We start from the raw sequence: 8,411 nt of genomic DNA, 5'->3' as shown, positions 1-8,411 counted from the left end.
TAGAATGACTAAATATGATTAGAATAATTAATTTGAATTTAAAGTAATAATTTGAAATAAGGATTAGGTCATTTTAATTTTTTAATTTGAAATAAATTAGTTAAGAAATGAATTTAGGTTTAATTTTGAGTTGTGAATTTTATTCGAATAATTAGGTTAATATTTAAAATTAATGATAAATGGTTTGGAATAGTTATGAATAATTATTAGGTTAATTTGAATTAATAATTTTAATTAAGGATATTTCTTAGTATTTAAATATATATTTGTTTAAATACTTGTTTAATTGGGGCTAATGAAAATGACTAAATATGATTAGAATAATTATTTTGAATTTGAAATAAGGATATATTTAAAGATATTCTTGTTTACACTTATTTAATTGCAAATTACTTGTTTAATTGTTAATTAATTGTTCATAATCTATCCTTATTTAATTACTTGTTTATTTGCAGTTATTTGTTTAGTTGCTTGTTATTTTGCCCTTATTTGTGCATTATAATATCAAACTGAAATAATTCTTGTTTTGAAAATTGCAGATAAAATGAATATGGAATGTGGGCCTATGGATCGATCATTGCTGACCATGCAGGATGATCACATTAGTACTCTTATATGGCATGGGGGTGAGAGGGAGATGCTCGATGTTAGACAGTTGACTGCTAACATGGGTAACCGGGTATTGGATGAGGAGCAGATACATTTGCTTACAGGCTGGGGTTTCGGGGTGTTTGTTAACCCCTTGGTTGTTCCGCAGAATGGTATTCGCTTGATCACTGAACTGGTGGAGAGGTGGAGACCAGAGACTAACTCATTTCACATCACATTCGGTGAGATGACCATTACACTGGAGGATATTTACATGATTTTGGGGCTGCCTATTACTAGTCGTGCTATTACCCATACGGAGCTTGATAATCCGAAACCGTATTAGGTGACCAACTGGGAGGATTTGAGGATGACTGAGAAGGAGCGGGTTGATATGTATGGTCGAGGCGGGGTGACTCTTCACAAGTTACGCACGAGATATGGTTCTAGGCCAGAGGGGGAGCATAGTCCAGAGTTTCTTCAGCAGGATCCTATAGTTTACACCCGGGCATATCTTCTGTTTCTGATTGGAGGTATATTATTTCCTACCTTATCTCGGGATGTGGTGCACCCCCGATATCTACAGCTTATACAGGACACTGATCATATTATCGATTATGCTTGGGGGGCTGCTGTTCTGAGCTACTTGTATAGATGTTTGTCGAAGGCTGTGCATAAGTCTTCAGGCAGTCTGAACGGGTGTGCTATGTTGCTGATGTTGTGGGCTTGGGATAGGGTATTGCATGGCCGTCCGGAGATTGCACGCGTACGGGATTTGTGTTGCTGAGGGCTACAGCGTGGGCTAGACCGGTAGCTAACAGGAGGAGTAACCCTCACCATCACACAGGAGGTTATCGGGGAGATTTTGATAGCTTTCAGATGAGTTGGTTGACATGGTAGCCATATCGGAGGTTTTATAGGAGGATTGATTATAGTGCCGATGATTATGATACTGACATGATGGATATGTTGCATACGGCACTCGGTCGCATACCGATGATTCATTTTGAGATGGTGGAGTATGTCATGCCGGACAGGGTTCTGAGACAGTTCGGTATGCTGCAGCATATTCCTGAGGAGCCGGTGGATCACGATTTTCTACGTGTGGAGAGGTTATCCCGTATGCAATGGGATAACCATACAGTTTTGTTGAGACAGTTTATATTGGAATGGGATTCTTTTGTTGACACGGGTATGCCTATTGTTACAGAGGGGGCTTATGTACCGATGATAGAGTACATGTACTGGTATATGAGGGTGAGTAAATTGAAGAGAGCACCGTTTGTAGCTGAGCATGCCACTAAGATACGGCCTCGTGATTGGTATAACCAGCAGAATATGGTTGATGCGGTATATTTAATAACTCTTCCTTAACTCTTACAATTTTACCCCTTAAATTGATTAAATCTTGCATTTTTAGGAATAAAATGCCTAATAATTTCATATTTAGGACTTAAAAAAAGAATTAATGTATTTTACCCCTTAGATTGATTAAATCTTACATTTTTAGGAATTAAATGCCTAATTATTTCATATTTAGGACTTAAAAAAGAATTAATGCATTTTACCCCTTAAATTGATTAAATATTGCATTTTTAGAAATAAAATGCCTAATTATTTCATATTTAGGACTTAAAAAAAGAATTAATGCATTTTACCCCTTAGATTGATTACATCTTGCATTTTTAGGAATAAAATGCCTAATAATTTCATATTTAGGACTTAAAAAAGAATTAATGCATTTTACCCCTTAGATTGATTAAATCTTGCATTTCTAGGAATAAAATGCCTAATTATTTCATATTTAGGACTTAAAAAAAGAATTAATGCATTTTACCCCTTAAATTGATTAAATCTTGCATTTTTAGGAATAAAATGCCTAATTATTTCATATTTAGGACTTAAAAAAGAATTAATGCATTTTACCCCTTAGATTGATTACATCTGGCATTTTTAGGAATAAAATGTCTAATAATTTCATATTTAGGACTTAAAAAAAGAATTAATGCATTTTACCCCTTAGATTGATTATATCTTGCATTTTTAGGAATAAAATGCCTAATTATTTCATATTTAAGACTTAAAAAAGAATTATTGCATTTTACCCCTTAAATTGATTAAATCTTGCATTTTTAGGAATAAAATACCTAATTATTTCATATTTAGGACTTAAAAAAGAATTAATGCATTTTACCCCTTAGATTGATTACATCTTGCATTTTTAGGAATAAAATGCCTAATAATTTCATATTTAGGATGTAAAAAAAGAATTAATGCATTTTACCCTTTAGATTGATTAAATCTTGCATTTTTAGGAATAAAATGCCTAATTATTTCATATTTAGGACTTAAAAAAAGAATTAATGTATTTTACCCCTTAAATTGATTAAATCTTGCATTTTTAGGAATAAAATGCCTAATTATTCCATATTTAGGACTTAAAAAAGAATTAATGCATTTTACACCTTAGATTGATTACATCTTGCATTTTTAGGAATAAAATGCCTAATAATTTCATATTTAGGACTCAAAAAAAGAATTAATGTATTTTACCCCTTAGATTGATTAAATCTTGCATTTTTAGGAATAAAATGCCTAATTATTTCATATTTAGGACTTAAAAAAAGAATTATTGTATTTTAACCCTTAAATTGATTAAATCTTGCATTTTTAGGAATAAAATACCTAATTATTTATCATTTTTTTATATTTTAGTTGGAGAGTGATATGAGGTTGGCTCAGGTGGTACACAGTCATGATGTTGGAGACTGGTTTTATGAGGCGGTTCCTGATTTTTTGACTCGATATGATCGAGTCATGACCGAGTAGAGGGATCATTTGGTTGATAGACCCTCCTTTAAAAGACCTGATCATGACACTGTATCTCATAAACGTGCACGCGGGGTAGTATTATTTATTTGTCAGAAATTTCACGATAAACTTGTTTACAATTGATAATGTATTGAAATGTTGTAAATGTTACCGCGGGCTGAGACTAGTGATGCACAGTCTTCCGAGGACCCACTTCATGTCTCCCAGAAACGCTTACGCCAGGTACTCTTTGATAAACTTCTTAAATAATGCATTGATATGGTACTCTCTTCTTAAATAATGCATTGATATGTATTAACATGTTATTGTAGGGTGAGACTGTTGATGTTCATACTACCCATCATGTCGGTAGTACAGCACCTCCTCCCTCCCAACAGACCCCTCATACATCGGCTCCCCCTCCCACATCTGTTCCACCTCCTACATCCGCTACCCCTCCTACATCTGTTCCACCCCTACATCCGCTACCCCTCCTACATCCGCTACCCCTCCTACATCTGTTCCACCTCCTACATCCTATCCCATTTCTACCTCTGTTCCAGTCGGTGTTGAGGTAGTGTATTAATTTAGTTCTTTAAAACTGCATTTGTGCATTGTGTGTATTGTGTGTGATTATTATTTTTTATTATTTTAGGAGGCTGAGACTGGTATTCCTCTGACACAGCTAACCACTCATGTCACTCATCCTCCCGGCGTTCAGGTACTAATCAGTATATTTAATTACAACCACCACTTAGTTAGTATTTCTTATGTGGGACTAAATTTTTTTGCTGATTCATATTTATTACAGATTGATAGTGTTATACCTGCTTCTGCTACACCATCTCTCCCGATTGCTTTTCATCCTGTTGATATGGAGGTATCATTTATTTCTCAGTGTTGAGTTAAAATTCATCATGTATAACTACTCTTTAATGGTTGCATGATGTTTGTTGATTTAATTGCAGCTTGCTAGTGCTACTCCTCTTACACGAGGATTTGTTGATTTTCGTGGTAATGTTACCAGTTTTCCTGCTAAGTTAGCCTCCATATTCGAGGTACAATTTAAAAGAATTAATGCATTTTGACATATTTAGTTACTCCTGTTACATGTGTTCATTGTTTTGACATGTATTTGCAGATCGACAGAAGTGAAGACTTTTATAAAGATAAGGAGAGGCGTGGTGGTGAGGACAGACGGGGTGATTTGACTAGGCCAATTAAGAACCGAAAGATCGACTGGATTTTTACACATTGGTGGGTTGGTGATCTGCCATATGTTTTTGAAAGGCACACAGATATTACCATGTTCCTTAGTAAGAAGCAAGTGTAGACCCGGGCACCCGGGAATGAATTGGAGGATGATATTTTCAATGCTTATATGGAGTTGGTAAGGCTTCGAGAGAGGTATATGTGGCAAAACGGGGATCTACATTCGTCGGCAAAGAGGTTTTTTGTTAGGTCCCAATGTGTTTGTAGAAGGGGGGTTGAATACAAACAGTACCGAATAATCGAATTAAATGCGGAATAAAAATGTGAAACAAAATTCAAGTTAAATAAGAATATTATTAAACTTGAAAGATGTTACAACAACTGTATCGATTACAAGGAATTAATCTCAAATTAATTATCACAAATCTAGAATAAATTCGACATGAACTTTTTCTATTTTTGTAATAAAAAGATTCAAATGCTAAACGCAATTTGAGATTAAGTTTTAGGGTCTTTGATCCGCTAAATAGTTACACAAGAACAAGAGAATGATTTCTAGTTGATTGGATTTAACTTTACAAACTAGAAATTATGATCTTGAAGTTTGCAGATGAAGGATGAAATATTTTGCTTCTCTTTTCTGCTGAGTTCTTGTTTGTTGCATTGTGTTCTGTATTGATAAAAAGAATGTCTGCTGCTTCTGTTCTTTTTAAATCAATCAACAGACTCTCATTGAACTGGAATGACAATCCCATAGCTGCTATGACAATTCCCTTGAGCTAGTAAGACAATCTGTTGAACTACAAAGACTTTCGGTATGACAATCAGTTGAGCTAGCATGACTTTCGGCAAGACTATCTGTTGTACTAGCATGACAATCTGATTGAACTAGCAAGACTATCTGCTCCCAGTGTAACTTTCGGTAGGACTATCTAAAAAGGCTTGGAAAGACTTTCGGTATGACAATCCAATTGTCATACCAGTTCAAATATTTGTCTTGCTGATTTAATCTTGAATATTAATTCAAAATCATTTCTGAAAAATGCATAATATTAATTCAGAATTAATTAACCAATTAATTCAATTAATCAATAAATTAATCTTTGCAGATATAATTTATTTTCTTAATTAAATTATATGACTTAATTAATTAATAGAGAATTAATACTAATCTTGAGCAGCAACCATTCTTCTGAAAATCTTCTGAAAATCACTGAGAATTATGAATCAATTCCACCACTTCAATGTTGACACTCGATGTACTGTCTGGTTCATGAGTGACCAACTTCCATGACGTTTCTTCATGTCTTGACTTTGATAATTGATTTTCTTCAGATTAAATCCTTGTAATTCTTTGATACCCTGACGAGATCTCTGTCACTTGATTAAATCCACAACATTGATTTATATCACTGAGGCTTGATCAATTTCTTGAACTTCTTCCAGTGAATTAACTCCTCAAGTCTGTAGATGAACCTTGTTTCTAAATCCTTTGACAGATGTTACTTTGCGAGATCTCTTTGACGGTAGATCCACTATTTACTTATTATATTCTTATTTGAGTTGAGTAAATCCTCGAATATACAAATAGGCTATGACATATGCCTTACAATCTCCCCTATTTATTTGTTAGACAATATCACACAAATACCTAGAGGATAACTCAACTAACAAATAAGAAAAAGATATAAACAGAAATGCAAAGTAAATAGCAGAAAAGTTCTGGATAATATTTAACATTTTCCAGATTCCAAATAAATATTCCTCTAGACTGAACATATCTTCAAGTAGTTTCATCTTCTTTTGTACAACCACATTTCCTGTTGAGAAGCACATATCTCTCTTGCTTCTCCCCCTATGAGAATCAACTTCCTTAAAGAAGATCACCTTCGTTTACCACCTCTCCCGTACAATAGGATCCGCAGATAAAAACCAATGGTACTCCCCTTTTAGAAAACAGCTGCTTCCCTTACTAGAAAATACCTTGTGTTTACCACCTCTCCCGTACAATAGGATCCGTAGTTACAAACAACAACGGTGTGGTGTAGTGTACATGTTTGATCTTTTTCTTCCTCCCTGCTATTTCTCCCCCTTAGTTGAGGAATCCTCCAAACTATTACTTAAGCTTTTATCTGCCCCTTTGTTAGTCCCTTAAAAATATAGCAAGAATTACAGAAGGGGGGTTGAATGGAATTCTTGAACCTTTTTCTTGAAATAAAAATGTTCAACTCGATTATAGATATATTTGTTTTGATTAGCACAATGCGGAATGTAAACTTGAATGAATCAAAACATAAGTAATTAAAAACAAGAGTCTTTAAAAACTTTCTGGTGGATTTAAACAATTCCACCAGAGATATATATATATATATAATATATCGAGAGGACTCTGTGTGCAGAAATGCTCACAGCTGCTTACAAAATGGAACTACTGAGAATACAGGAAATTCTAAAGATTATGCTTACAAAGATTTCTCTGTTTGTGTGTTTCTCAGCTATCTCAGTTATTTTTCTATTTGCTACTCTCTTGGTTTATATATTACCAAGATTACAAAGTCAAAAAGACTGAACAAATATAATATCTAACAGTCTTGATCTTTGCTGCTTTTCATCCTCTATTACCCAGTTAATGGGCTTCCACAGTGTGTTTGTATCCAACTCGACGGCTGTGTGTCAGCTTTCACTGTTCAACTGATGTTTGAATTCTTGATATGATCATCCGTCGACTTTCAGATCATCCGTCGATGACATGATTGATCATCCGTCGACTGCTATGTTAAACATCCGTTGATAGTCATTTGATCATCCGTCGAAGGCTTTATTAATCATCCGTCGGTAGCTATTTTGGCACTTGACTTCATTTCACTTATACAGAATTACAAGACATTGCTTATGTACAATTAATCAACCTATTCTGCATATCTAGTTAAAGTCAACATGACTTATATGCTACTACAGATTCTATACAAAGGTACATACATCACTGTGCTACAAACTTATTATTACATAAGCTACTCACTCGATGGATAATAAGTTAATCATCCGTCGGGACTATAATGAGTTATCCGTCGGGACTATAATTCTTATCCGTCGAGAGCTACATAATTTCACTAAGTAAAATCTACTTAGATATTTTGTTTAAGTGATCATCAAGTACACAACATATTCACAACAATCTCCCCCAATTTATGTCTACTGGAATTGTAGCCATAAATTAAGAGACACTTGATGATTACAAAACATCCTAAACATATATCTTTAAAGATAAGTAGATAAAACTGAAAGTGCTTCAATTTAAACAAAATGTACAAGGTTTGGCTCACAGTCAGTTCAAGATGCTCCTCTAGCCTGAGCAGATTTTTCTAGTTTCTTGAAGGTCTGGATCTTCTTCCAAGCTTTCTGCTGTTTTCTTCAATTTGATTCTGGAGCTGCCTATGGAATTCTAATTCATCAGATTCTGAGAGATCTAGTATTTCTTGCATCTCCAAGAGAGTCTCATTGCTAGAAATACTCAATTGGTCTTCTAGTCTGAAGAATCTTCTCACACCCTTGTCATCCATGAATTCCATCAGCCAGTAGGGCCTTAGATGCACTTTTCTCCCTGTGTATGGGATGATAAGAATCTTGGGAAGTGCATCTTTGGCTCTAACACTCCTTAGCTCTTCACTCTTCTTCAATACTAATCTTCTTACAGTTACATTGAACCCAAAGTTTTTCTTGAAGGATGAATAGACTTTGATCAACACAGCTTGGCTTTCTTGAAGTATCCTGTGAAGAGGCCACTGAATCTCCCTTCCTCC

Source organism: Apium graveolens, chromosome 9, assembly GCF_009905375.1.
Source record: "Apium graveolens cultivar Ventura chromosome 9, ASM990537v1, whole genome shotgun sequence".
Classification (NCBI taxonomy): domain Eukaryota; kingdom Viridiplantae; phylum Streptophyta; class Magnoliopsida; order Apiales; family Apiaceae; genus Apium; species Apium graveolens.
This window is presented reverse-complemented; position numbering follows the sequence as displayed.